This window comes from Achroia grisella, unplaced genomic scaffold, assembly GCF_030625045.1.
Source record: "Achroia grisella isolate CSIRO2021 unplaced genomic scaffold, CSIRO_AGI_Agris_v1 utg640, whole genome shotgun sequence".
NCBI classification, from domain to species: domain Eukaryota; kingdom Metazoa; phylum Arthropoda; class Insecta; order Lepidoptera; family Pyralidae; genus Achroia; species Achroia grisella.
In genome coordinates, this window is record NW_026712977.1 from 938,201 (window position 1) to 951,524 (window position 13,324).

The window sequence follows — 13,324 nt, forward strand, 5'->3', positions numbered from 1 at the left end:
TATTCATCGTCTATTTCTCAGGACCATTATTTTCGCAGTTGTTTGTGTACTTAGTCATTGTAGACGTTTTAGCGAGTACCATTCTATTGAATTTCTGGTAATTATAGAATAAATGTCCTGAGCTTCCTTAAATAAATTTAAATTACGTTATATAAAAACAACTATTTCATATATAAAGAGATATAAAAAACGTCAATAGTCCAAATTCATTGTAAGCTGTATTTCTGTTTGTAGGGTGAGATTAGGCAGTGAAATAATAGGATAAGAGGGACATAAGAGAATTGGTATGATAAAGACATAAAAACTTTCGCAATTATAATTTTAGTAAATGTAAATGTAAAGAGGATTCTTCCGCAATCAGCCTCTCTTCTGGGCCGATGTACTTGTAGAGCCGGGACTACAGAAATAGCTAGCCAAGCTCCTTCCATAAGCGCGGAAGTCTCCTGGTATCTTCACAGGCTTCACGCAGCGACCTCACTGTTCCGTTTCTTAAGCTTCAAAGGGAACTGTCTGTAGCACCTATTGTGTACAGGTATTTGTATAATAGATAGAGGCCTGTTATTGTCATTATCATTATTTTGAGGTTATAATTTTAGTATCGATACGTGTACTCACAAAATCATCCAAGTAAACAGTTAATGGCTCAGAAAAGTAACAAAACAGGAACTGTGAAGATTTTATTTCCCTTTCACGAGCACAATTACTTAATTGAGTTTTCGTCGAGTTGCGCGACTCAAATGCCTCATTTCAGTGTGAACCATTTATTGGATTGAGTAGAGGAGTAAGCGGTGAATTAGACTGAACGGAGCGAAACGACATGGGTGTCTTGCAGTTTTAATTGCGTTCTAAATGTACTAAACAGAGGTACATTTTGTTCAAAGTCGTCTCCATAGGTACCTATTTCAGCGTTTTCGGCCAACCGCAGAGCAACTTCTTTGTGACCTGCGTTGCGGTTACGAGTGAGATATTGCAGTCCACCGGAATTTGTTCTACAATAAATACTATAGGCCAAATTTTTTGCCATAACAATTAAAAAATACAATATTAAAATTTTATATGAAATTTGCACATGATTGAATGATTTTGTATATTATTAAAAAAGTGCCTATATTATTAACTGCTACCAACTAAAAACTAAACGAAATAATATAAATACGTTTTGATAGATAATTATACCGTCTATATATTAAAATAATATAATTATGAGTATAGAAATTGGTTTATTTCGCGGAATCAATACTGAAATTCTCAAAGCCAAACTTACGAACTGCCTCTGGCTCTTCAATATTAGAGTACAGTCGTAAGCATATTCAATTAATTTTGGGACTGATTCGATCTCAGAGCATCAAAACTGCGAAGAGGGTGTAATACTTTCAATATAAATAAAGCTAAACAAGTAAATTATAGTAAAAAAAACAGTGGGATATCAAAAATGAGTTAACAAAATATTTTAATATTATATTTCTTAAAGATCAGCTCGAAATCGGCGACTACTAAATTAAGGCACCTAAAATAAACCATTAACCGTACGTTTACTATATATATTATTATATATTCACAAAACAGATAAATGGGTCTTAATGACATTTGACTTGAATGTAAATTGTGACACTACAACACTATATGTAAAGACTACATTTTATCTTAAAAAAAGAAACAGCCACCTATTATAACAATATATATATAATAATATAATAACAAAGAATAATTTAAAAAATACAGAAAATCAACATTATATCTAACACTTAAAAATCCATGTATAGCCAACCCCTTGATAGAATAGAATAGAATAGAAAATCATTTATTCAAATGCACTTTTGAATAGTCAACATTTTTTTAAATCTACCGCTTATTCGGAAAGCTGTCTCATCACAAGAAGAATAAGCAAGAAACTTGTGTGCTGCTCTTTTAAACAATCCTTGTAAGTTCACATTTTACAAGTCGAAACGTGTGAATACAAACTACCAACCAGCACTAATTTATTTAGGCTCAAATATAAAAACACAATAAGATTAAATCAGTCGTAGTGATAAGAGCAGACCAGTCTCTACAAGTAGCACTCGTTCACGAGTATGACGGATGAGCCAGCCATCACTGCGCTCGACCATATTTTAGAGAACCTAATGACCCTGCCCACCACGCCGCCACATGTCTGGACATTTTAGTGAGCATGACTACTCATTCCACTCGACCACGTAGATAGGCTTTTATATTGTTTTTAAAATTTATAATTATGCTATATATTTTATAAGATTGTGTTACATATCGCAGTCGAATATGTCGCATTTTCTTTTATCTACATCATCATCATCATCAGCATCGCAGCCCGGAAGACGTCCACTGCTGGACATAGGCCTCCCCCAAAGATTTCCACGACGATCGGTCCTGCGCTGCTCGCATCCAATGCCTTCCAGCGATCTTGACCAGATCGTCGGTCCACTTTGCTGGAGGCCTTCCCACGCTGCGTCTTCCGGTCCGTGGTCGCCACTCGAGGACATATCTACATATCGTTGCTTAAATAAACAAATGACATTTTTCAAAATTTGAAGCTATTATAGATTTGCCTCCTTTTATATAAGACAATTAAATTAACCACGCCGTCTTAATCATTATCTAAATACTTATTAAATGATATATAATACTTGTGTATATTTTGTTTTATATTAAAAAAAGAAAAATTTAAATAAATTTAAAAACTTTAAATGCTTGTCTTGTAAAAAATGTACATTTTGAATAGTAGTATATTTCTATTTAACCGATGATATGTTACCCCATAAAACCCTCGATAGCTCTCCCTCATCAGGTGCATCAGATACCTCCGCTTCACCATGTCTTTACTTTTAATATATGTAATGCTCCGTCTTAAGTATTTTGTTGCTCTAAGTACCAAATTATTGACGTGTTAGTTTGAAACTCAATTTAGATAAACCAACTTATATAGTCAAGGGTTTGAGATTTCAAGAACAGAATAGTCTTACCTGCTTGTTCATTTTTATTTTTTAATTTATATACATCTGTTAGATTTCGAGTTCTTATGACGAATAACAATAGTGCTCATAATTTTTCACTAGTGTCGTTTAGGTTAATTTCATTATAGAAATTTATTTAAGTAGATATGTAGTTTAGTAGTAGTGTATTTTATCAGTCTCAACCATTTTAGCTGTTAAATAGCTTGCAGTTTAAGCTGTGTAGATACGACATGAACAGCTTATACCTTTGAAATGGCAATTACTGTTAAATATATACTGTCTGTCGAGCTTTCACGCCAAAACTACTGAACCAATTTAAAGGCTTATTTTTTAGGCTGTTGCCTAAATATAAATAAACATGACATTTTAAGTATATAGAAAACTTAGCTTTAAAGGGGTAAAATAAAATACTAACGAAAGTCAGTATAACAGGCGGACGAAGTCGCGGGCACAACTACTAGTTGTGCCCGCGACTTCGTCCTATATTGTATTATAAATTTACGATATTATGATATTTATCCTACCATCTTGTATTTACTCTATTCTCTTCCTTTTGTATGTTTACTTTCTATTACTCTAAAAAACAAACCAACAGCCCCTTGCTAAACTAAGGTAACCGTCTTTTTTGCATATATGTAGGTATATGAATAGAACTGCGGACATCACAATATGTATTGCGAGATATGTCTTCTTCATTAGAATGAAGTTGTTGTTAAATAAATATAAAATCCCGAGAACTAAGTTTATCTCAGTATTGTATAATTTCACTACACAAAAATTCACACCGGAATGTGCCAAAGCAAATCGCTAGTGGCGAGACAGAGGTATTCTCTGAACTATGCACAGTCTATTTATAGTTTATTCAACGTTATTTATATAAATAATTGTTTGTTTATTCAAATAAATTTATTCGCAGACTCAAACGAAATAAACACGAAGTGAACACTCAAACGAAGCAGCTGCAATGAAGTGGCAAATAGAAACATTCCGCTTTCAATTAACCAGAAGTGCTATCAAATTTTAGCACCTGTGCCTTTGAGATACGGTGTATAACGTGATTAGTGTTTTGCTGAAGCACCATTTACTTCCTCCCGTCGTTTGTGTACTATCGTTGATGATCGTAGTTCAATTGAAAGCAGTAGGTTAACTGCAAAAAAAAATAGAGGCTAGAAGAAAAATCTATTTGTATACAGTAAATGAACGTGATCAAATTGATAATAATGTAATAAATTACCTTGTGTAACCTACTTTGTTTATGACTATCATGGATAAATATAATGAAATAACAATAAATAAGCCTATAATTAACACAGCGCCATCTAGTCCCATGGTAAGCAGAACTTCTGTTAGGGGTACTAGACGACTGATTTAAATACTTAGATATATATATTTTTTGTAAATACACATATAATAATATACATAGAAAACATACAGACCAATACAAACAGTCATACTCATGAATACAAATGGTTGCATCGAGCGAGGAATCGAACCCACCTCCAATGAAAGTAAATCGGTGTGCTAAACCGCTAGGCCAACGAGGCCGTCAAATTCAAACCTTTAGAAAGAAAGAGAAAAAAAAACAGAAAAATAAAAATAAAATACTGATATTTTATCAATAATATATAATATATTTTTAGTACTACGCAAATTATAACGTATTAACAGTAACAAGTTTTAAATTACAATCATATTATATTTTAATTTATTTTATAATGTAGATTATTATTCCATAGGATAATTTATTGTTTTCATTTATATCATATGAATAGTCTTTGTTATCCAAATATTTATATTTACTAAATATTATATGATAAAAGTGTTTCTACAAACTTCTTCGAATATGTTTACCATCATTCATATTCTATGACTTATACTATTGAAATTTTTTCTATAGTTTTGGATGTCCCTTATGCTACTTTGTTCACCATTTTGTATATTTGGCAATCTATTTGAAACATGAGCTAGTTTAATATAATTTAAACTGTATTATAATTAAACTAGCTACTCGTCCCGGCTTCACACGGGTGTACATGTATTGTATATATAAACCTTCCTCTAGAATCTCTCTATCTATTAAAAAAACGGCTTCAAAATCCGTTGCGTAGTTTTAAAGATTTGAGCATACATAGGGACGGATTGACAGCGAGAGGGACTTTGTTTTATGCTATTTAATAGTAATGATGATTAATGTAGTCATTAGACTACCGCCTTATTTACACTGTGTCTCTGTATAACCATAGTATATCTGTAACAGCGTATTGGGATTAGTTCTCACACGTGATTATAACAACTGACCAACTACTATTACGGACTTAATTGAACTTCATCGAATTCGCTACACGCAGTCATAGCAAGTAATATATAGTCTCATAATTATAACTATCCGCATACAGGTAGACAAAAAGTAAAATAAAAAATTTACGAAAAAAAGATACGAATATAATTTTATGAAAAAAAAAATTTTACTTTATATGTGGATATATTTTTTTATTAAATGATTATTTTTTATATTTTATTTATTCTTGTATTAAGCCGTTACAAAAAATTAACAAAGAAAAAATCTAGCAATCTTTTCTGTATCTATTTCCATTTTGACGTATTATTTAATAAATTTTGAAATATTACATAGACAGTTCTTATATGAGCAAAGTTATAAATGTAAATTGTGAGCATAGCCCAAAACTATGGAACCATTTTACAGATTTATAAAAATCTATCACATTTTGAAAAGAACATTATTCCAAAGAAATATAAGTAAGTTAAGTTGTCTATATAACTCAGAAAGTAATGAACACCTGGTCAAGATACAAGTATCTATATACAGCCGCATAATAGCATCATAGTTGTACTATATACATATACACCTAGTTTAACGATAATTAGTGAAAGCAAAACAAACAGACTTCACATCTATAATACTAGGGTTATAGCTCTACCAAATATGAGGGGTGAGTCTGATAGATATTCAGAAGCAAGCTTTTGAAGGTCGAGTGGTTCATATATCTTTTTAATAGGACCTTCTACAAAACAACATTTTTTATGAGCCTTCATTACGGATTTCCTTACTGCTAACGGTGATGATAAATCACTTTCCAGTCAAAAATTTTATTGCTTAGCGAAAACGATGTACTAATTAACAGCATTAAAATATTGCGTTCATTAGACTACGAATTTTGATAAAAATTAATTATTAAAATTACCTGTTTTAAAATTTTCCGTGCACTCTTTATTGCACTTATCATCATCGTTTCAGCTAGGAAGACGTCTACTGAACAAAAGCCTTCCTCAAAAATATATTACTAGTGTTTAAAACTATATAGTTTTTAAATAAAATTTTTATAATCGGCGTGAGTACATATTTGAGAGATTTTTTACCCAGTTAATTTAGCACTTTGAGTTTAGATGTATTTAGCAAGCAATTCCAGTGCACAAAGATAAAGTAAAAATAGAAATAGAACATCAAAATCAACGTAATCTGACCTTTCAAACACTGAAAGACTTTCTCAAATCCGTGCAGTTGTTTTGGAGTTTATTTTTATAAAATCCGCTTTCAGCGTGAAAGTGTCACCCTCTTCATATATTAGGTTAGTATAATATTGCATCGCAATATGTGTTTTGAAATAAAACAGAAGAAAAAATGTACCAGTTACGTTTCTTGAACTTGTTACAATTCTTAACAACCTAAACATTAGCCTGAACAGTATTGATTTAAAAAAGTTGTCATTCAGAAATATCTTAATTATTCATAATATCTCTCCTACATGAATAAATTATTTTGACTGTCCTATCTGTAATTATCTAAAATGGAGGAACGTGTTCCTTCAACTGAAATAAAAGTTAAAATAAATTGTAAAATGGGAAAGGATTGTTTGAAGAAGGCTTCCGAGCAGACACAGTTTATCCACTCGAGTCAAAATCTCTTCCAGCAATCCCGATTTCGCAGGGCATTAAGTAGATTGTTCGCCTCCTTTCCACTAGTCTGCCTAACCTCGGTGTTGAGACTGCGAAATTCAATCTACGTAATAAACTTCAGTCCTGAGTAACCTATTAGAATAATTACTACTAAAATATTATTACATTCATGACTGGTTAGAGGAATTGTTCTTTATTGACATTGTGGTAAACATAACTCTTGATATACCCGTATATCGATTCATGTACTCTAATCAAAAGCAAGGAGTGACCCTATTAATTTGTGAGATATCGGTGATTGCATCAATGGTATTTATAATAACATTTATTTTTACAACGTTTTTAGTGTCTCTTATTGTTTATTTATTTAAATTATTACAATTACAATTCTAGGCTACGATGCTCTCAATATAATGAATTTACACTATATACATAGTTGATATATAACACATATGGTGATATAAACGTATTATTAACTTTACGATCAACATCTGTTCATAAAGCCGCTGCTCTTTTCTTTATTTATTTTGTCTACTCAAAGAGACTTCTTAGTTTTCCTACTTAGTTTTTCCCGACCCATTTCTAACTAACAACAGCTTGATGTTGATCAAACGTTTGAAGGATGCTTCCATCATTTCATTAGCATTTAATACCCGTTTAAAGTTTTACGTTTTCTTATATTGCGCAGAAGTTGTGCAGATCAGACGCGTACTGTGTTGGCTTATCACAAATTCTGAAAGTTGGCGGCGTTAATACGCCTTATTGTCGTTGAATCTTGTTGAATTTCTGTGAGTTATCTCAAGTGCCATTACTACGGCTATTCCATGATTATAGCTAAGGAGTTAAAGTAGGCATACTATTTTTAGTTGCTGACAATTTAAATAATGGAATGTGGCGATAGTGTACATGTACTAGGGGCACACATACATACAAATATGCATACATATTTCTGAAAACTTGTAGTTTTTAATAAATCCATACTCTATCAATTCTAATCATTACCGCATCACAATATCACAAAATAAGCTCCTTGGTAGAAATAGTTTAAACAACAAAGGTAATTGTGCAAATGATTTTACAATGTCTGTCTCGGTGAAATATTTTTATTGTTATTTTATTGACGTTGAATCTTGTTGAATTTCTATGAGTTATCTCTAGTACAATTGTGATGGATGATACCATGATTCTAGCCAAGTCTAACAACCCCAAAGCCGCTTATACGGAAATGTTTATTATTCATGGAAACTATAAATGGAAGGTTTACATCGAGGTTTCGGTTTATATTTTTTATTATGTCCATAAAATTATGTAACATATTTTTATGAAGAAGGCTATGATCGTTGCGTGTGTGGACATATTTATAACAGTAGAGTGACAAACTTTCGGAGTAGAATAATAGAAAAATCTCTACTTAGTTCTAAGGACAAGTTTCAATTAGCAGCCTCTCTAATAAATAATATTAATATAAAGTAGTCAATTAATAAAACTCAGTACTAGTAGTATACAATCATACTCATGAATATAAATAAAGTACTGACAAGAAACTCTTACACTAATTATTTGTAAACATAATTGTATTGTATATAAAACATAAAATGATGAATTATATGTGATACAGGCACCATCAGAATATAGATTGAACATTTAATTCAAAGGAAAATAAAATACTTTAATCAGTAACTATAACTTATGTAGAGCTGAATATCGTTATTATAATGAAGTTAAAACTTTGTGCGTTGTTTAATAAAGTATTGTGTTGGAAAATGGTAGTATAAATGTAACGAATTTGAAGAAATTATATTACACAACTAATTGAATAAACACTTAATAACTCCCTGTTCCGAATAGTGTTGTGTTCGAAATTTCAAACCGTGATAGAATCTGAAATTAAAATATCCACAGATAAACTAACCGATATATTCCGAAGAATCAGCATATTGAAGTGGATACTGTCAGCCGCATAGCTCGAGAAACCGACAACCGATGGGACAGAATAGTTATCGAGTGGCGATTTCGTAAGCAGTGAGGTGCAAGTGAAGTGTTGCAGGCGATAGATATTGGCTCCAAATCGTACTTCGTGGTTTGATATTTAGAGATCTTGTCAACAGTGGACTGATTTCTAACCACGAATAATATGAGCGGCTATACTGTTATATATTGTGAATACTGGTGACTGGCAAATGGAATCAATGGCATATCGATACCGTATGTACATCAAAGTAGTCACCAGTTTTGGTATATGTGTTGTATACGAGGATAGCCTCGTTATACAATTATTTTACCCATTTAGTCATGAATATGCGAATACAGAGATACATTTTCTCATTCATCATATTTAATATTCTTTAAAGGAGACTGTAGAATTTCAACTGTTTGAAGAGTTAATAGTACTCAAGAAGGAACCCACAAAGAATATCACCGGCGCAAATTGTTTTAATTTATTTACAAAGATAAATAATGCAATCATTTGTGAAAATATAGCCTCATATTTCTTAAAACTTTATACTTGCATGTATATACATTTGTAGATACTAAACATATTTATTACTTAATTTTGTTTTAAACAAATCAGATTAATATATCTCGTTTAAAATTTGATTTCAATACTGGTCTGCTTAAATTCGATTTTTTCCATGTCACAAGTTCTTTCCATATAATAATTGATAGTTTTATATCTTCATAAATTAACTCTGTAAGTTATATCTAGTAATATAATTAATTTTTTAATGACGTGCTTCATGGCTACTCGACGAGCAATGGTTACACTTACAAACCAGGCCTACTACATTGTTATTCCAGTTAAAAATCCTGTATAAATTCTACTATCAAGATCGTATCTAAACATGTAGACAATTTAGAGAAGCTTATCACATAGTTTTGGATAGACTCTGAAATAATCTTTGACAAATAACACACCCTTCTCAAGCAATGTGGTTATTAGATTGTAAATGAGATGCCTGCTACCAGAAATATACTAGCGTGTCATTGCTAACTGGGATTTATGAAGCTAGGGGAATTCGGGAAGTATAAATCATGTCTGTGATAACTGTATTTTAGTTTAGAAAAATCGGAGCAACACAAAAGAATTTCGGAATTCATTGTGTAATAGCTCGATTATGTATTTTTATACAATACATTCATAAAATATAATAATTTGTGTAGCCATTTATACTTACATACGTATAAGATGTTACGAGTGTGTAATACGTGTAATAAATAGGGCGTGAATATAGAGTTTTTATAGAAGATATGACTAGTTCCCGACAACTATTTCCATCAAAATATATTGAATCTATTTTTATATACTAATAATGTAACTGATCCCTATCTGTATACGGAAGAAATATGAGAAAAACTATTATTCGGAGATTTAATGTAAATAAGGAAGACAAAAATCGTAACAAGAATTGTTTTAGTTTCTATTAGATTGATAAAACCTAATAGAACTGTTTGAACCTATCTGTTTGTTTGAGCACGTTATATATAATTATACGTTATTGCACGCTAATGTAAGAATCGACTTAACATATCTTTTAGTGTGGTTTCCACTAACATATTGTGATAAGTTTTACTTCCATTATACTTTTCGTTTTAGCAATCGTTTTACAACACAATGTTATAGAATATAATAAAGAACAGAAAACCCTAATTCTAATTTATAAAATTTTTCCTCTTTCTTTTTATGTTGATTGTTTTTTTAGTGATTATTTTATTATATATATAATTTATAAAATATTTATATTTTGGATACCATGGCATACTAATATAGGGTAACAGGTTAAGCATAATTTGTTAAGCCATGATTATTTCAATACTAACTTGTTATATAATAAACTATTTACTTTATTGTAACAAACAAATACACATTTATAATATTATATATATTAATAATAATAATATTATAAATGTGTAAATTAATTTGTAATTAGTAACAGCACAGATAACATAATATTATAATAGTAAATATGAAATAATAACGTTTCCAACTATAATATGTGTAGTCACGTTGCTGTATACATATACAAATGATCTGAGAGAATTGAGGACCGACGCCATTTGTAAACCAAATGTGGACCTTAAAGTTGCTTATGAAAGATTCAAGATCGCAAATGTACTATTCGTACATATTGGAAGGATATTCCATCTATGTCACATTCAGATTTCTGGTTTGTGAACAGGATGTAAATTGCAAAGTGCATTATACTTTAACCAAATCATATTCTATGTGAATAGAATAGAAAATCATTTATTGAAATAAACTTAACTTAAGCACTTTTGTATCGTCATAACAACTTTTTTTATCTACCGCTCGGTCGGAAAGCTATCTCACCACAAATCGTGAAATCGAGGATCTAGATTATGATAAATTTTTTTAATTCTACACTGTTCTATTTACAGCTTCACCGGACTTTTAATTGGAATAGTCTCAAATAACAAAGTATGTCGTAGTGATGATAGTAATATAGTATTATTATGTAATATTTTATTATCTGTGATTGTAATGTATATTTTCCCCAAATATAGGTAATCCAAATTACGCGCTACGAAGGCATGACAAATATCTACGTACGATTTACTCAGACGTCTATGATGCTGTTCTACACATCTACCTATACACACAGTACTAGCACTTTTTTTAGACAGTTTGTCTGCCATTATCGATAATAAAATTTAAATATGGGATATTTTTAGATCTACCACAGATATTTTGTCTCATTTTGTAGTAATTCCATGTATAACTTTCCGTTGATAGAAACACCGATAACAAACTAATTGTATTCTAGAGACTCAGTGCGTTAGATTTAAAATCAAGACGTGCTCCAAAGAGGAATTAAGAGTTTGCCTTAATCAGAACGTTTTCATTTGCTATTGATTCTGAATACTCCATTTGAAATACAGCCGTGATCGGTATGTTTATACATGAATATCAAACTAACACATGTAGTGTAAATATGCACAAGTGTGTTACATGTATGTAGATGTAACACCTCATCAGGGCGACATGAATAATTCAACCGGGTAACGATCTCGCTACCCGCGCTACACCTCCAATTCGCTGCGGGTTGTTTAGTTTTAGATAAAACGTCCGTAACTGCTGTATTGTGATATATGTTGTTTAAAAGTCAAAGGTAGATTTTGAAAGTCTTATGGGTACCTTCTTCAAGAATTTCAATCAGCTTTGGAACAAGTTAAGCTGCGTTTCTGTTAATGAAGGTATATAGTACAGAAGCATAAAATCTTGGTCTTATGTGGCAGCGTACGCGGAGTGCATCAGAAATTACTTGATGACATGATGTAACATTTCCCATTTTCCACCTGGTGGTCTGTTAGCTTGTTTGCCCTTCTATCATCATCATCATCATCATCGCAGCCCGGAAGACGTCCACTGCTGGACATAGGCCTCCCCCAAAGATCTCCACGACGATTGGTTCTGCGCTGCTCGCATCCAATGCCTTCCAATTACATAATAATTATAATCGCACAACGATTCACACAGCTCCATCTAAACCGAAGTTATGCTAGCTAAAGCTTGTTATAGTTATAATTTAGTACCCATAACACAAGGTATAGTTAGCTTATAAATCATACAAATACTTTTATGTTTCGTAAATACATACACATTATACATAGAATACACCCAGATCGATACAAACAATCATACTCAGGAATACAAATAATTATGCCGTGCGAGGAATCGAACCTGCGACCATCGGAAGTAAAGCGGTGTGCCCTCTAAACCGTTAGACTACTGATGCCGTTAAGAATTACATAGAAAAGCAAGTCGCGGTTAGAAGAATGAGCAACAAATAGTTGTTGCATACCATTTATATTTTTTTAAATATTTACATGCTTTGCAATATTTTTTACACATTCTGAAGGCTTACTTTGTACAATGCTCGTGAGTGATACAACCTGTTAAAATAAATTTCCTAAATAGGAAAATCAGTAAACTTTAAAGTTATAGTGCATAAACTCTATTTTTATGTGTCTGAGGGTCATATTCTTCAACCCAGCGTCGGAATCGTAACTGACGTTCACTAGGTTTCATAATATAACTATCTTAACCATTTAAACATTTTCAGCTGAAAGGAAATTATTGATAAAATTAGGCAATGGCTCGCTGACTAAATGTAACATACATTCAAGTGATACTATTACACTTTATTAGTAAAAAACAATTGGTTATTTTGTATTCATTATTAACTGTTATGTACAACCCTAGCAAACTGATCGTTAGTCAACGTTAACCCCACAAAACATTTACAACAAATCTTTTCGTAAATCACAAATAGCGAAAAAATCTTAACCCTCTAAAGCACATATGGGGCCCGACCGACCAGCGGTGGCGTATTTTCAATCTTATTTACATTCACCCAAAAGGAAAACCTATCTAGCTGGGGAAAGGCAAGCGCTGGAAATGTGGTGAGACACCGACAAAA

The 13,324-nt window shown here is 31.7% G+C and overlaps 1 protein-coding gene across 1 annotated transcript in view; it reads left to right on the forward strand.

Moving 5' to 3' along the window:
* The window catches only part of LOC131849345 (dipeptidase 1-like), a 185,058-nt gene that overhangs the window by 105,441 nt on the left and 66,293 nt on the right, over nucleotides 1-13,324 (forward strand). The window lies entirely within an intron of this gene.